Below are 18,846 nucleotides of genomic sequence, written 5' to 3'. Positions count from 1 at the left end.
TACCAATAAATAAGCACACAAATATGAGATTGGATATTTGCAAAATCATTTTAATGTTGTTCCTGTTGATGTTGTTTGTAGTGCTGGGTGGTAGAACCCAGGGCTTTACACATGCTAGGGAAGCAAAGTCATTTTAAAGAGATTGAAATCCTCCACAGCTAAGAGTGAGACCAATGTTCTAGAACAAGGAACCATGAGACAAAAGCACGGAGCAGAAAGATCCACAATTGCACAGAGAACAATCTATTGGGGACTTACTGTCAGAAGCCTGTTCCTGGTGGTAGCAAGACTAGATGAATTCCTGCTATTTGGACCAGGAGGAGCAGGTGTAAATAGAGATCAGAATGAAGTGACTTCATCCAAGCCAGAATGTACCTGGTTTATCTTCAACTAATATTAGAGCTTTCAGGAACATTCCTTCTGATGGCACCAAGATCTTTTCATATGACAAGTCCACATATGACACTAATCTTTTTTTTTTTTTTTTTTTTTAATTTATAGTAGGCTGGGAAAGCACATGGGGAAAGCAGATCAGGGTTACTCAGGGACAATCATGGCAGTTATAACTCAAGATTGCTACAGCCATGTCAAGGTGAAGCCCTGTACCAGGTGATATTTGTTTACCCAGTCTCTGTCAAAAAACACTTAAAATAGTGTGGAATCTGTGGGAAATGTTTAAATTTGTTATTTACTTCATTCAAGAAAAATAATCTGTCAAGAAAATAACAGAAGGTAGTAGTATAGAAAAATAACAACAGAAAGTCCGTGATTGGCGATGTGCAGATCTGTGTCTAGTATCAGAGGACTCCAGCCACCAGACAAGGAGAACAAGGTGGTCCTTCACAAATCTTACCACTATCCTCCTCTGCTGATCCCAACCTTACAGAACAATCCTTTGATTAACAATTGGCTTCTCCTGTTTCTTGATGAGGAAGAGGAGGGTTTCGTTTCCCTGTTCAGCAAATACTGCCAATGTCATTTTTAGGAATCTTATCTCGGAAAATGGACTCTATTTCTGAGTTAAACGTGGCAGTTTAGTGTAAGTTCATCCGAAAGAGAATACCCCACTCTCAATATATGACAATGTCCATTTCATGAGATTTAAAGCTGAAATTCAGACCCTGGACTGAAGAAGTACAAAGTAGAGGCCCTGCCTGAATTGTGACCAGCAAGGCTTTATCTGGCCATACTCCTACATAGTATATATGAATGGATTCATTAATTGATGAAAGCATGCTTAAGTATATGAGCTATAGTGGTAAAATATGTTAAATTCCTACCAAAGCCCTCAATTTTTCATTCCTTTTTATGCATTTCCAAATTATTTTGAATTAAGACAATGGCATACTCAGCAGCTTTAAAGTCTCTTTGGAGAACAACCTGGGTCTCATGGAGAATGGCAAGGAATAAGACTGCTGCCACTCTACAGATATCAAAAGTAGACCACAGACTTCCTGCACCAGAGCAAGACAGTTTATTCCCACTCAGCTCAATGAACCAAAGGCGCAATCTCATGGCCTGAAGAGATCCCTTGCCTCCCAAGGCCCTTGGACATTCTGATGGACATATGAATGATTTGCACACAGTGGGGTATTGCAGTTGAGGAAAACAGGATGAAGAGACCAGCGCTTTTTTGTAGAAAGCAGCACACAAGCCAGCAGCCTCCTTCCTTGTGGTCACCTTGAACAACTTAGTTTCTCTACATGACCAGCTACAGTATCATGAGACAGTGATATAAGAGAAGTAAATGTTGCTGTTGGTTTTGGTTTGGTGTTATGTTGTTTTTGCAAACCCTGAGGACTGCCTTATCATACGTCCTGTTCCAAAATTAAAATTTTCTCCCCTAAATATTACTGTTGACTTGGTTCTTTTTTGGGGGGGTACAGGGAATTGAACCCAGGGCACTTAACCACTCAGCCACATCCCCAGCCCATACCCATTTTAATTTTGTATTGTGAGAGAGGGTCTCGCTAAGTTGCTGAGTGCCTCACTGAGTTGCTAAAGCTGACTTTGGATTTGTGATCTCCTGCCTCAGCTTCCTGATTGGCTAGGATTACAGGCAAGTGCCACCATGCCCAGCTTTGACTATGGTTCTTTCTTGATGACAACTCTCATAGAATTGTGGAAGTTGCTTCTTCCATTATCTACTCAAATAATTATAAAAAGTAAACGTACAGAAGCTTTACAGGGAGACTAAGCAGAGCATTCAAGGTTGAATAATTCTGAAGACTTAAAACATAAACAATATAATAAAAATTCTCTGGAATCATTTTTGAGGCAAAGTTACAAGCTTATGGAAATGTTTCAGGAAAAAAATATATTCCAAGAAACTATAGAAATATAAATGTGTATCGACAGTAATAAAAAAAATGATCAAAAGCATTCAGTTAGCTCCTTTAATCATTCCAATAGGATGGTTAGTACAGGTAACAATGGAGGCCTACAGAGAAGGCACATGATGAGCAAGAGATAACCCAGCAGTATGTTGTATTTGAGAGGAATTATTTCAGTTTCTGTATCTAGAACTCAGGAATCATACGGAGGAAAAGTTTTTACATATTCATCCTAGATAGGTTAATTAAATCCTTAATTCTTCCACTAATATAAATGATATTATGTTGAGATAGGTAATCTCATGTAGTTTTTATACATCAAAGGGTTAAGCTAATAAATGTACATGCATGGTTTTGAATATTCAGGAAAAATAATTTTTTTTTAAATTAGTACCAGGCATTGAATCCAGGGGTGCTTAATTGCAGAGCCACATCCCCAGCCTCCCCCCTTTTGGGGGGTTACGAGGGATTTAACTCGGGGGACTCAACTGCTAAGCCACATCCCCAGTCCAGTTTTGTATTTTATTTAGAGACAGGGTCTCACTGAGTTGCTTAGCACCTCACTTTTGCTGATGCTGACTTTGAACTCATGATCCTACTACCTCAGCCTCCTAGGTCACTGGGATAATAGGCATGCACCACCATGTCCAGCTAGTTTTCTTTCTTAATATTAATTGCTATAGCTTTTTAATGAGTCAAGAAAATAATCAAAATATGAAGCGAGGCCATTAACACAACAGAAGGGAATATAACCTCCAAGCTCCTGTGCTTTCTACCCCCACTGCAGCTGGAGAACGTTGGCAAATATCCTTCCTGGACTTCAGGAACTTATCTCTAAGAGGAAAACTGGACCAGGTCATCTGTGTGGTGACTCTCACCCATGATGCACTTTACATTGAATAACTAAAAATATTATTCTAGTTAGGAATAAGATTGAAGAATCAGAACCTCAGATATTCAGAATAATATTCCCTGACCCATTATTTATAGCATATACAAAATAGAAAACACACTTAAATCATAATTGAACATTCAAAAGTTTCTTGTAACTGAGAAAGACCATGACAGCAAATGTGAAAACAGAACACATTTCCAACTTGTCAAAGTGGAGTCCTTACTTCTTTAATGATATATTAAAAAATACAAACCAATTTCCAAATGTTCACAAATTAAAGGTGCATATGTTTGGACATTTTATACATACACACACACTGTATTGAAAGCAAAATGTTAATTCTAAATTCAGGAAAACTATAAAGTGCTAGTAAAGTACCAAGAAACACTCAATTTACTTTAAGATGTCAACACCAAAATAATTTTTAAACAATTAATGAATATATTTTATGAGGGAAAATTATCTCATATAGATATCCAGAGGCAGCCCCTTCTATTTACATAACAACTTTCTGAGATGGTAATGCCATCCCTCACATAGCGAATTATGCTTCTTATCTATTATGAGATCAAAATTCTAAGGGGTTAATTAATATAAACGCATCTTGCACACCTCATTGGTATCCAACACCTAGCTCTACATAGAATACAGAGGATAGTACCTCCTCCAAACAGCAAATAGACCAATATAACTAACTACTAGGAATTCATTCTCTGGAATGAAATGCTTTTAGAAGTAGCATATAAATTAACACAGGTTCCAGAAAGAACTTTCTAGTCCTTTAAAAAAAAAAAAAAAAAAAAAAGTACACCCTAGGACTGGAAAAGCTTTCAAAAGAAGCATGCCTAGGGATAGGGTCTTTTACTCATCATAAAAGACAACAGATTTCCTCATTTTCCTAGGAAATTCTTTCTTTTTCTTCAAAGACAGTAAATTGAGCTGTGAAGATAGTAAAGAAATCCTGTTTCATGTTTAAAAAAAAAAAAAGGTCAAAACAGAAAGCTGATAGCAAAAATAAGTAATGAAATGCTCACCTTCCTCACCTCCACCCTCCAAAAAACCTTACTGAATATAAATATTGTTTCCGCACATTGCTCAGGTTCATTACCCCCAACACCCCTTGCTATCTTAAAGGTCTTTTACCATTGTTTATAGTCTACAGCAATTGGCCTTTCAGAAACACCTGTTAAGTAAGAACGAGACAAAGGATTTGAGTGGTAATAGATTTAAAGGAATTAGGAAAAATCCATCCATTCTGAATGTTCCCCACCAGGGAGCATCATATTTCTTCATTCAAGGGTGAAAAAGAAAACAGCAAACGAAGGGCTCAAATGTAACACCCAAGGAAGGAAGGAATGTCCTCCGATGTAAAAAAAACATGATCTCCCCATACATAGAGCCTGCTGTGATGGGATAAATGACAGGTGAGAAGAGATTAAACAATAACACTGACCTGGGAAGGAAAAAATTACTATAGAAACTGCCCCAGAATAAAGCTGCAATAGCCAAATCCCAAAGGCACCCAAAAGAGTCCATTTGAAACCGCAGAACATTTGAATCATCAGTCTACAGAACAGACCTGAGAAGTATTGCTCACCTGCAGAAGAAAATGGGTGAAGTATGTAAGTCATGAGAGAAAGGCATTAAGAGAAAACAGAAAATAGACAAACTAAGTAAATAGGAATAAAAGGAAACTCCAAACAAACCAATTTAAAGAGTAAAAATGACAAAAAATGACTTTCTCATCTGAATCTATGCCTCAAGGGATTGACATGACTAAGGAAGAAAACAGATGAAAGAGACACTTGTCTGGACATGCTCTGGGGTGGTGATTGATTCCTTAGTATAAAGCTAGAATCACAAATGGGAACAACAGTTCAACTGGTTTTGGATGACAAAACAAAATGAATACTTGTGGTGCTGAGCAGAATGTTATGACCCAAGGATTTTCATGTCCACACGAGCTGTTGTCATTATGTGAATGTTCTTTTAAGATTATTGATATATCAGAAAATGTACCATTTTGTACTTTTTTTGAGGGGTGGGGGGCAGATACCAGGGATTGAACACAGAAAACTCAACTACTAAGCCACATCCCCAGTCCTATTTTGTATTTTTTATTTAGAGACAGGGTCTCACTGAATTGCTTATTAGCACCTCACTTTTGCTGAGGCTAACTTTGAACTTGAAATCCTCCTGCCTCAGCCTCCCGAGATTATAGGCGTGGGATTATAGGCTGGGATGATACGTGTGTGCCACCGCGCCCAGCCCATTTTGTACTTATTTAGACACACAAAAAATTGAAATTTTGCTCCGGCTTATCACATTAATCAAAACTGAAAATTAAATAACAAATCTGGAAAATTTGATACCAATCAAAAATCTGGAAGTAAACCCCAAATAGCATTCTATTGCAAAAAGATCAATGGTGAAACGTTTTAAAAAACATATTCTAGGTGAAATGAATTCCGTAGTCAAATAATTTTGGGAAATTCTCAAAAATACAACTTCCTACAAGTGAGTCACAATACTTACAATTACGTTAACCTCCCTTAAAATGCATTTAAATCAGGATACCAGTGTCTGTGCTTACCTGAGCATTACCTAACCTACCTTACATCAAAGACTCCTTCTTTCTGAACACTTATTTACATATTGTAAAACAAAATGTTTTGGGTGTCCCAAGTCAGGAAATGCTAGTCTAAATAATAATGATAAATACACTTAAAATAGAACATAAAGGACAAAAATTATAAAGAGAAGCTTACTAAAAAGAAAAGGAGGGACCAAGAAGAGGATGAGAAGATAGATAATTTATTGGGAACAAAGGAGACAAAGCAACACATGATCTTCATCTTCTATTTAATAAAGCCAAACATTATTTTGGTTTTGAATTATGAATAAATGCATACATGTTTGAGAATGGTTTCGGAAATCAAAACTTAAAAATTCAAATGCATGTGCCTAAATGCAGATCCAGGAGAAAATAAATTATGTGTGTACTTATTTTGTCACACTATTACTCTTTAAAGAATAATAACTTAGAAAAATCATAAAACAGCTATTTATATATCCTAACTTTTGGGATAGAGCTAAAGCTGCAACAAAAGTAAATTCACGCCAGGCGCAGCGGCACAAGCCTGTAATCCCAGGATCTCGGGAGGCTGAGGCAGGAGGATCACAAGCTCAAAGCCAGCCTCACAAAAATCGAGCCCTCAGCAAGTCAGTGAGACCCTGTCTTTACTTTAAATAAAGTACAAAATAAGGCTGAAGATACGCCTCAGTGATGGAGTCCCCCCTGAGTGCAATCCCCGTTACCCCCCAAAAAGTAAATTCACGTCTTACAAGTTTTTTTTTTTTTAACTAAAGAAAATGAAAATTCAAATGAACTAAACTTTATTTCAAAAATTTAGAAAAAGTGCTTCAAGAAATTAAGGGAAAATAATAATAAAGGGAAAGAAAATAATAAACATTAAACAAAATGTACATGGAATGAACAACAGAAAAACTGAGGAAATTGCGAAAACAAAAGCCTCAAGCTGATTTCTTTTGTTGGGATCATGGGACAGGGGAGTGGATGGTGGCTATGCTTAAGCAGCTTAAGAAACCTCTCACTGTGGATTCAGAGTGCCTGCTGGGGTTCGGCTGCCCATTGTCCACCCTGTAACTTCACATGTCAAAGTTTTTCTGTGTCCCTGTAAAAGAACTCCACTGACTCCTTGGTATGCACATTTTTCAATTTCAGTTTCTGATTTAAACCTACATTTTTTTTTTTTTCACATAATCTTGCATCTCACTCCTGCAGCTACAGTCCAGAATCCTAGGTTTATTTGAGTGTAGGAGGGAGGATGAAACAATTTCATATGATAAAGGTCATATAAAATATATATTAATATAATATAATATATATATACACACATTTTGGTGTGAATCTGAATATATATTTATGTATATTGACCAAAAATGTCAATTAGATGAAATTATTCTGTATTTCCCTAAATCAGAATTACTTACACTGATAGCCTATATAAAAATATAAAGCATTACACAGTTGCTAAAGAACTGCCAAAGTTAAATAAAAAATGAAAACAGATATAATAGAATTACTTATTTTAAAAGATCATGGTTCAAGTGATTTTTAAGGATTAACATTTTAATCTTTCTGTAACAAATTCTTCTTTTAAGATATATTTTTCTGGGATCAGAGAGAAAATATAAAAGATAATATTAAAAGTAGTAAAAAATGATGAAAGAAGGAAGATTACAAACCTCACATTTAAACATACATTCCAGAGTACTTTAAAACATGATCAAGTGTCTTTATTTCAAATTGTTAGTTTTAACATTACTAAAATTAACTTGAAAGTTTTCTTATATAAATTAATCATATCTTTTCTTATAAAATATAATAAATCTACTTAATCCATTAGTAAATTTTAACAGACATCAGCTTCCAATCAATCTTATTTCTTCTGTAATTCGACTTTCTTCCTTCTACTACCACTGCTGAATTTCATTAAAATCGATTCCAGACATTGTTTATTTTTTCTTTATATATGTCATATGACACTTGATGAATAGATTTTTTCCTTCCTTTTCTTGTTTCTTATAATTTATTTATTAAAGAACCTACAGAGCTTTCCACAGTCTGGATTTTGCTAACTGCATCCCTATGGTATCACTGACATGTTCCTCTATTCCATGTACTTCTTGCAAACTGGTGGTAAGGTTTAGAACCTCTGTGTTGAGGTCCCCAGGTCCCCACAGGACTCTACGGAGAGTCATTTTCATGATGTATTGCAGAGACAGAATACAAAGAAAAATCAGCAATGGGAAAGGCCCATGGAACAAAGTCCAGAGGAAACCAAGTGCAAGCTTGCATGAGTTCAATCACACAGTGCTCCAACACATATGCAATATTGTATGTTATGGGGCGCAACTTAAGAACAGACCGATCACCACTGAGAAGTCCAAATTTGAGAGTCTTTATTAAGCTGACCGGCTGACTGTCTCACACAATGCCCCAAAAAGTGGAGAACAGCCCCAACCACAGGGTTGCAGAGGTTCTTATACCAAAAATTACATTAATCATAAGTATCTGTTGCTGTGATTCGAAATTACACATTAACATCATGTGATCATCAACAGAGGGGGAAGTGGGTCAAAATGACCCTTACCTAGGTACAAACTAAAGAATGGTTACTAACATCCACACAATCCCTGTTCAAGTGGTACATTGTTTAGGAGCAATACGAGTCAAAAGAGAGCAATTTTTCTTTACATAGGAATTATCATTCTGTATTGTTAAACATGTCACACTAAGTAACTGATGATGGGTACAGAGGCGGGGTGTTCCCATGGGAGAAGCTTATTTCCTACATAACATGGAGTCTCAGAGCAAAATGGAGTCTGTTTAGTCATTTCCCTTAAAGTCTGGCCTATAACATTCTCATGGAGCCAGATCTGTCAGCCCATGACACATACACCAGAGAATCTCACTAGAGACTCTGTGTTCAAGGTTTTTACTGGGGTCTAGTCATATAGATACCCTCTGCCTGGTATATACACGATTCAAGACTCCTAGAAACAAAGCCGGGTTCATGGTAAGTCACATTGTTTCTTCACACTTTATGCACAGGAGGCACTTATGTTGTGACTTAATGGGTTCTTGGGCTTCCTAACAGAAGAATCAGATAGAGGCCCAACTGGGAAGGAACAAGTTTCAGTTTATTCTTCTGCTTATTCTTTATAAGGAAGACAGCATGTGGAAGACAAAAATCCCAGGTTGGCTCTAACAAAGGATAAAGGTGTATGCTTCTGTGGCATCAACAGGACAGGCAGAGTTCCAGTCTCTTGAGGGCATCTGTGTAGAGGTGGAATTTTGGTTGTGCCTGAGTTCTCCTTCATCATGACTCTCCATGTGAAACATCTCATTATCATCTTAAGTCCGCACTTCCTTCAGGGTATGTGCTGTACTATGCTAATAAAACACAGGTAGCGGGCTGGGGAGATAGCTCAGTTGGTAAAGGGCTTGCCTTGCGAGCACAAGGCCTTGGGTTCAATCCCCAGCACTGCAAAAAAAAAAAAAAAAAAAAAAAACAAAAAAACACAGATAGCTACAGTTTACAGTTTACTTCAGTGACTGTTGTACACATGTACCTGTCCCTCCCTGACTGGAGTTGTGCCTTATTATCTGGAAGAGTCCCTAACACTATTTTCAGAACAAGGCAGACTCTTGTCCTATCTCCATAGGGTTGATTTTAGTGAACTTGTCTCTCTTGGCTCTGGCTTCTTGGTATTTCTAATGACCACAGAGTCTCAAGGCTGACTGATATCCCAATGTCCCATCTCCTAGTGTGTTATCTTAATCCTATAGCCTTAAAGACTGGTCTCCTTTGTAACTCTTAAATTTCTGTTATGTCCATTAACTCCATGAGACCGAGAACTAGTTTGCCATTTTCATTCTCCTTTGAGAGATTTTGCTCCCTTAACCTTAGGGTAGCCCTGCTATTTTCATTAGTGGGTGGGGATGTCTTGGATTGTCTCAGTGGTGGTCTAAATTTAAGCTTCTAGACACCAGTCAGGGAACAACCTTATAAAGATAAGCCATCTCAGATCTGTTAATTCCTTTTATATAACCATGGGATTTAAACACACACACACATATTGTTGTCATTGTTGTTCAAGGATACTTCACAGGTAAAAGCTTCCTCCAGGAGAGTAATAATTCTCACTGGTTCCCATTTTTATGATGTTTGTAATGATTAATCTTATTCCTACTTAATTGAATTGTCTTTGGCTACTAAAAGACTGTCAAGTTTGCTCTGATGTCCTTACCCAGGTAGATTTTTATAGTTCCCTTATTAGCTTTTGCGTTCCACAGTGTTCCAAGTTTGTATATTTCCTGCCTCAGACATGGATTTAACAATTTCTTCGGGGCTTGTGTTGTTCTACGAAGAAATGGTTCTCAGAGACCACCTTTAAACCATTGTGTTCACTACTATCGATAGATTTAGTCCTTGTTTCTAGGCTTTACAGTAGATAACTCTAGGAAGTGTGACTGTTGTCTTGCTATTTTCAAGATAAAAATACAGTATGATGTCATATTGATATTTCTAACTTAAATGTAGAATTTCAGGTTTCTAGCCTCCTTAATTTGATAAGGAATTTTAGTTCCTGATAACATCAATACACTTGTTCATTTTATCCAGCTACACCCATGCAAGAGTTACAGAATAATACAACTGAGAGTAGATTGCCAAAAGCAGTTTAATTTTTTCCCTATTATTTTGGTCCTTAGAATACAATTCACTAAGAAAGTTTGGCCAGCTTACTATATTTTTAAATCTCTTGCAGTAATTCTTCTCTGGGTGATTATGCCACCAATTAAATACAGATTTAGATTCATTTGTTTCATTTCAATTTCCTTTTTAACTGTTTGCTTTTTTCACTTTGATTTGATTTTTTACATCTATGTAAAGCACATCCATGATTACAAAGTCAAATCTATAAAACAAGGTATATGAATTGTCCCTCTTAAATAAGTATGCTCTTGCTTATTTCTTCTTTCATTCAAAGTGCTCTCTTGCTTTTTCCTTTTTGGTTAAAAACCTATACTGGAAATTATTCCATATGTGTATATAAAAATATCCTTTATTTCTTTTTACAGTTACATATTTCCATTGGGTGAATATACCATAGTTCAATGAATCCCCCAATGATGAGTACTTGAGTTCCTTCCAAGCCTTTGATACTATAAATGATGTTCTAGGAAATAGCCTTATGCATATGTCTTTTCATACTTTTCCTGCATATCTTTGGGATAAATTCCTAGAAAGTAGCTTCTGGGTCAAAGGTTAAATGCTTATGTAGTTTGATTGTATAGTGCCAAATTTTCTCCCACGGTGATTCTACATTTTGTATTTCACCAGCAATATATAAGAGTGCCTATTTCCTCCCAGTCCTGCCAACAGTTGTCAAACTTTTGGATTTTTGTCAACCTGATAGGGAAAAAATAATAGCTCAGTATAACTTTAATTGGCATTTCTCTTGTTATAAATAAATTTGAACATCTTTTCACGTCTTTAAGAGCCAAGCAAATATCAGTTCAAAACAGAAAAAAAGTATGGTGTCCTTAATAACAAATAAATGTATTCCAAATAAACAAGAATGTTGATGAACAAGAAGCACATTAATATAATATGTAATACAATACATGATATTTTTACTTAAAACAGGCTGCAAAGCATTTGCCAATATGTCATTTAATTCTCATTCCTTAGGATTCATTTTAACTTTTCAACTTTAAATTTCTATATAACAAATTCTGCTCACATATTTACCTCTTACCTTCTCACCTCCCATTGAAATGAAAGAAAATGTGATACAAAATAATTATCTAGCAGCACTGTCAAACCATGAAGTATGCCATTAAAAAAAAAAAAAAAAAAAAAAAAGTGCATTTTAGGATTTTCTGTAAGACAGGATGAAGCTATGATAAAAATTGCAAAGAAGCATATTGGTTCTAAGTGCTGAAATTTGAAGATAAAGAAAGGACAATTTGCTGAGAGGTTTACACTTTTTGAGAGAGAGATGTGTATATACCTCCCCCAAAGTCACAGTGGAGCCTCTAAGTGCAAAGAAACTGAGGCCAATAGCTAACAAAGGAAATAAAAAGATTTCAATTCTTCACAGAGGAACCCATTTTTGTTCTGGGTGGAGTTATACAAGAAGGAGGCAGGCAAGCAAAGATGCCAGGAACAAGGAGTGGAGGTGGGAGGTGGGAATTGTTTCAGAAATCAGGATCATCGTGAACAAAGGCTCTGAGGAAAGAACAGTGCAGAGTTGATGTATTTAAAACATTTCTTTCTTCCATGAGGAAGTGGATCAAAGAGGGACTAATAGAGTTTTAATCATAAAAAGCATTTTATAATAGTTTTCTTTCAGAAACTATCAAATCAAGTAGAGTACATAAAATGTAATTAATCATAAGAGTTAGGCTCAATAGATTAATGTATAGATAATTCTATAACCAACTCACACAGAATACTAGTACTTTTCAAAGGTCCCTGAGATATTTGTCTTAACATAATAGATAATTTTTAACTAACGATCTACATACTGAGATGTATAGAAAAATCTCATTAAATTCACAAAAGCAGATGGGCCATATACTTTTATTACAGTTCAAAGAACAAGAAATTAAATACAGATTATAATCTAATCTCTTGAAACTAAAAAATTTTTTTCTAAAAATACAGACTCTTTAGAACTCAATGAAAATTTAAGCATATCAAATCAAACTGTGAAAGGTCAGTGACTTAAAAAAATTCATAGCTGAATAATCTTTAATTACTAAATAAAAATCATTGAAAATGTTAAGGAAGCATCTAACTATGATACTAAAAATAGACAAGAAAAAAAATCAAAAAGTAGGTAAAGGAAGTAATAAAGAATTATAATTAACATTGAAGGTATAACTACAGCAAACCTTTACTTGATGAATAATGTCATATATATATGTAATATCTATATATTATATAAAGAAACTTTAAAAAGTTGCATACTAATATTGAAAGAATTTACCATTACTCAGATCCAAGATCAGATAGGCTAAAAATATGGTAAAAGTACTCTTAAAAGGCTGTGGATGTAGTTCAGTGGTTAAGCACTTGTCTAGTATGTTCAAGTTCCTGGGTTCAATTTCCAGCACCACAAAATAAATTAATTAACAAAAGATACTGAATGAATGTAAACATGATGAAGGGAATAAAGTTTCTAAACACTTTAAAAATACTTTAAATATTAAAATGCATAAGATTTATTTAACTAAATTTACAAAATATCATAAATTATATAGAGTACATGTTATTATGTGTTAGGTCCCAGGATTTATTTACAAAATCATTTTATAAAATTATAGGCCATTACAAAAATCCTCCAAGGTTGAGAACTAGGATTTGTACAAATATTCTGTACTCACAATGAAAATAAATATCTGCTACCAAGAAATTAATAACAGTTTATTTAAACCAATTTATTTCAGACAGATCAATGACAAAGCTAAAATATCCCCAAAACTAACCATGCTCCAAATATATAAATATGCTAAACAAAAATCACATTGCTGTAAATTTCTTAGAAGCAAAAGTGCCAAAAGATAATACAGTATCTTTTAGTGTTAAGGTTGTTAAAAATAAATATTAAAAAGATAAAGCTACATTTTTTATATCCTGTATATTAGTTTTCTATTACTACCACAATATTTGTTGCTTAAAAAAACTGATTGTGACTTGTAAACCAAATCTGTTACCAATTTCTTCTCTTTTTTTTTTTACTTCCCCCCCACTCCCAGTATCAGGGACTGAACCCAGGGATACTCTACCACTGAGCCACATCCCCAGCCCTTATTATTTTTTATTTTTGAGACAGAGTCTCACTTAGATGCTCAGGCCGGCCTCAAATTTGTGGTCCTCCTGTCTCAGCCTCCCGAGTCACTGTGATTACAGGTGTGACTTGTCCAGATTTTTTATCCCACAGGTTGGGTCCCTTTGCCCTTTCAGGTTTGTGGACCAGTAACAAAACTGAGCACTAACTGAGCAGTGAAGGAAACTTGTATTCTTGGCCAAGAATAGAAGTGGAGGATAAACTCTCAAATGAATGCCCTAACCTTTAGGAGCCAGGAAGTTAAAGCGTAAAAGAAATGAGGGGGAAGGAAAGGCCAAATTAAGGGGAGGTCATTCGTGCATTTTATTATGATGAAGTTAGAGGTTGTCTGGCAGCCATCTTAGATCCAACAAGTTTAGCTAGCCCATCTGAAGAGGAACTTCTAGCCTCAGGCCTCCCAGCTTCAAGACAGGCAAGATTGAGGTTGGGTAAAAATTCAGCTAGGTCACTCAGGCAGTTACAAGACCAGGTTGGGATAATACATTCTTCGTCTTTAAAACCAGTAATATTGCATATGTTTATTGCTTCTTTCATATTCACTTTTTCCCCTGACCATAGTCAGGTTCTCACCTTTTAAGGAATTACTTAATTAGATTGGGTCCATTTGAATAATCTAGGATTATTTCCCCATCTCAAGATCCGTAGCCTCAATCCTATCTGCACAGCCCCTTTTTCAATGAAAGGTCAGTCACAGAAAACCATTATTCTACCACAAACCTTGAGAAACTGCTCTATAAGCATGAAGAAATTTGGGTGGGGAGAAACAGAAAAAAACTGCTAAGAATGTCAGATTCTACTTTGACATTATTTATTCCTCTCTAACACTTTGTTTACCAGAATTTATTGCTGCTGAAAAGTTTGCTGTCAAAAAGAGGAAAGTAGAAACTGGAAAGTCAAGTGTATACAATGCTGCACAATAACACATTCATTGATTTAAAAGTTTTTCATGAAATAATAATAGTTATAATAACCCTCCTAATGAAAATGTGGAGGGTTACACAAAATGGTATGTACCGTGACAATCTTAAAGTGAGCAATTAGTTTGACTAATAATCATCAGTCTTTCCTCTGATCCTAACTCTGAATTAGTGAATCAAAAATAAAATCATCAATTTTGATATAAAAGTATGCAGGGAGTTTGATTAGTTAGGAGATGGGGAGATGAAGGGGTATCACTGACATTGCCATAGGCTTCCTGCCTGGTGCATCCTGTAAGGTGTGTTGCTGGCAAGCTTCTTCTATAAAGGGTCAGACAGTGAGTTTGTGGTTCACACTGCCTGTGATAGCTACTCAGCCCTGCTGTTGTAGCACTAAACTACCAGAGACAAGGAATCAGTGTATTGTCTAAATGTATTTTTTAGAACCTAATATTAATAGTACAAACATAATCATTCCATAGGACTAAAGAGTAGGGAGGATTCTCTACACTACTTTTAAAAAAAAAAGTGACAAGAAATAACAACTTGATATCACAACCTATCAAAAAAAAAAAAAGCAAAAAGTCTTATAGTAAAATCCTATGTACTGTAAACAGAAAAAAAAAAAAAAGCCTAAAGACAAAAGAAAATAATCCAACCAATCCTCCTAAGTGAAACTCTAGTGAAGTATTTTAAGTATATTAAAAGAAAAATACTCAATGACCAAGTAGGTCATTTGCAGAATAGAAGAGCAGAGAACTACACCACAATTTATCTCTGGTAAGAGAATTAAAATTATGCAATTGTCTTGTTAAGTACTAAAAGACATTGTATTAATAGTTAACTATGCAAGCACTTTAAAAAGTTTGATAAAGTAAAGCCTTACTAAACTACAAAAGGAAAGATCCTTGTTTAACATAATAAAGATGTCTAATTCAACCCAATATACCTTACAATGACACACTGAATTAAATCCTTTTAATGTCAGGGAAAAAGCAGATGGCTCAGGATATTGTTAGACATTGTCCTTGAAGTTCGAGTTAATGCAATAGATAAGGACAATAATGAGACAGATACTTTGCTGAGAAGGATATAAAAGTATTTCTGTAGTTAATATTACTTTTCATTCAAAAGATATAGGAAAAACAACTAGAAAGTATTAAAATTGTTTGAAGAGATCATTATGAAATAAACATAATTGTGTATAATTTTAATGCACTTATTTTAAAAAAGAAAAGAAAAATAAACAAGGTAAAATTCAATAGCTTTCCTACCTACCAACAAAAGTAAGGTATAAAATACAATAAATAGAAACAAACACTTTTAAAATATAAGAATAAAGTGTTTATGAAACACCTATTTAAAAACCTAAAACAACTTATGAGGACATTAAAAAACCATCATGCAGCCATTATGCATATTATATTATTCTTTAATTTTCTGGAAATTTGAGGCATCTAAAAATCTGCTGAAGTTCATGGATAAATAGATTGATAAATAGTCAAATATGGGGTGAAGCTCTATATCCATGGCAAGAGAAAATTATGTGAAAATTACTATGCATTCATCCTCTAAAATATTATAAAGGAAATCAATTCACATTATATAATAATGATAAAGAAATAATGGAAAATAAAGAAATATTTTTGTTACTTATATAATTAGGAAAAAGGCATTAAACTTTCATTAGAAAACATATCAATGGAAAAAAGAATATTCATTCAGTAAATAGTATTGGTATAATTGCTGGACTATTATTTTCCAGATTTATTAAGAGGTTGTGTTGTATCTCTTGGTTCATGTGTCCTCACGAGAGAAAAATTCAAGCAAGACAGGGAATATAGTAAAAGTATATTAAAGTTATTTGGAGAAGAGAGGAATCCATCCTCAAGAAAGATAGTGGGTCATCTCACAGAGATTGACAATTCACTTCTTTGTGAGCTGTTTTTGGGGGGTAGGAGGGTAAGTTTCTACAGAGTCCTTGCCCAGGTACTACTTCTTAACTTGCAACTGACAGTCACACTGTCTTAAAATTTTAAGTCCCTATTGTGGCATGGTTTTACCCATAAGTACCCAAAGAAAACCCATGTGGGGAGAGAAAATTTACAATGACAATGAGATTAAAATGACATGCTAAAGACAACTCTTGGTCATTTTGGCCCATGCTATCCAGTTCCAATTAGAACTCAGTTTTATAGCTTTTATGGTCAGTGGTCTTTGCCTATGATTATCCAGTTTTCCCAAGTCTTGAAATCTTTGGAAATTTTGGTCTGAATGAAGGTCATAAAGGACCCCTTTTTGTACAGGGCAGACTGGGGTCAGAGTAGCTAGTATTCTTATAAGTGGAGGTATTTTTGGACATGCATCGCTCAGCCTTGTCCTGAGGATAACAAATTGTTTGTCAAACGATGTAACATATCCCATTCACTTAAGCCACATCAGAGCCAAAATGGCCTTGGGTAAATTGCAACTTAAAAGAAAACACATGGAAACCTAGCACATAGGCTCAGTCTATAGAACTGTCCCCTTGTTTCTACTGCTCATATCTATCTGCTACTTATCATTACCATTGACAAAAACTGTAAATGTTTAAGGTGTATACCATTATGTTTAGATACACCCACATATGCACACACACTGTGGAATGATTACCACAATCAAGCTAATTAACATACCCATATTTACCTTATGGTGTGTGGAGAGGAGAGGGTCGTGTTGTGGTAATACTTTATACCTACTCTCTTAGCAAATTTCAAGTATAAATGATTATTAACCGTAGTCATTATGCTACACATTAGGCCTCCAGAACTTATTCATTTTCTGCTTGAAAGTTTGAATATTTGTTCAACATCTTCCCATTTTCTCTACTCCCAATCTTTTTTAAAAAACTACCCCTCCATTATTGGTTTCCATAAGTTCCACTTTTAAAATACCACATGTAATTGAGATCATGAAATATTTGTCTTTCTGTGTCTGGGTTACTTGGTTTAGCATTATGTCCTCCTGGTCCATCCATGTTGTTGCAAATGGCAGGAATTCCTTCCTTTCAAAGATTGAATGATATTCCATTATATACACATACAGCACATTTTCTTTAACTGTACATTCATCAATGACACTTAGTTGTTTCCAACTCTTGGCTATGATGGAAATACAGCTGATTATCTTTTCAAGATATATTTTCATTTCCTTTGAATATATACATAAGAGTAAGATTGCTAGACCATGTGGTAGTTCTTTTGGAGGAACCTCCACATTTTTTCCCCATAATGACCATCCCAATATCATGGAGGAACGGTTTCCTTGTTTTCACACCCTCACCAACACTTGTTATTTTTTGGCTCTTTTAGGAGTCATCCTGTCACTGGAGGGGCCCCCGAAGAGGTCTCTCCAAAAGGGAAAAGGGGGCATTGAACTTGGCCCAGGTGGTTTCTCTCAGGGAAAATCAGAGAGTAAAGCCCTGACAGATTTACTCAGTAAAAGGAAGCAATAGAACAGCATATGTACTCAAAGAAAAAGGGAGTGTGAGTACCCGAGAGTGAGATACACTTTTCAGTTTTGGGGCTTTTCTTTCAGAGACTTTTGTAAGGGGCAGGGATGTGGGAACCATATCAGCCTGGTAAACTCAGTTCTTAGATCATGAACTCTGGTGGATCCAGGATCTTCAGGTTGACTTTGTCTCTTTTATCTAGATAACATCTGGGTGAGCCTAGATTATAGGTTTCTTAAAATACTTTTTCACTGCATCCTGCATGGCAAGGAATCAGTAAACCCCACAGGGGTGTGAACCAGCTGAGGAAAATTAATCAGAAATTATAGAACTAAAATAAAGACTCATTTATTAATTGAAAGTGGGGGAATTCAACAATACATCTCCCTTTGCATTATCTAATCTCAAAGTACATTGTGTAGGCTAATCTGGCATGTAAACTTTAATCAAAATAAGCCAATTTTCATGAATGAATGAATTTATAGTAACTAAGATGTATAGATTTCTCAGAAATTTGGCAGTGACAGGTCTGGAGGTAAAAAACAGATTTGGGGAGGAAGTCTCATCATGGGGCTTTTAGATTTATAGTTAGTCTCTTTTTTTTTTCTTCCCTTTTGTCTCTTTCCTATCTCTCCTACCCTGCCTTAATCCTGACAGGTGTTAGGTAGCAATCTCATTATGGCTTTGGTTTGCTTCTCTCTGATGGCAAGTGATGCAGAGCAACTTTACACAGACCTATTGGCCTTTGGTGTGTTTTCTTCAGGA

The sequence above is a fragment of the Sciurus vulgaris genome, assembly GCF_902686455.1.
Source record: "Sciurus vulgaris genome assembly, chromosome: 14".
Lineage (NCBI taxonomy): Eukaryota > Metazoa > Chordata > Mammalia > Rodentia > Sciuridae > Sciurus > Sciurus vulgaris.
Note: the sequence above shows the minus strand (reverse complement) of the source record.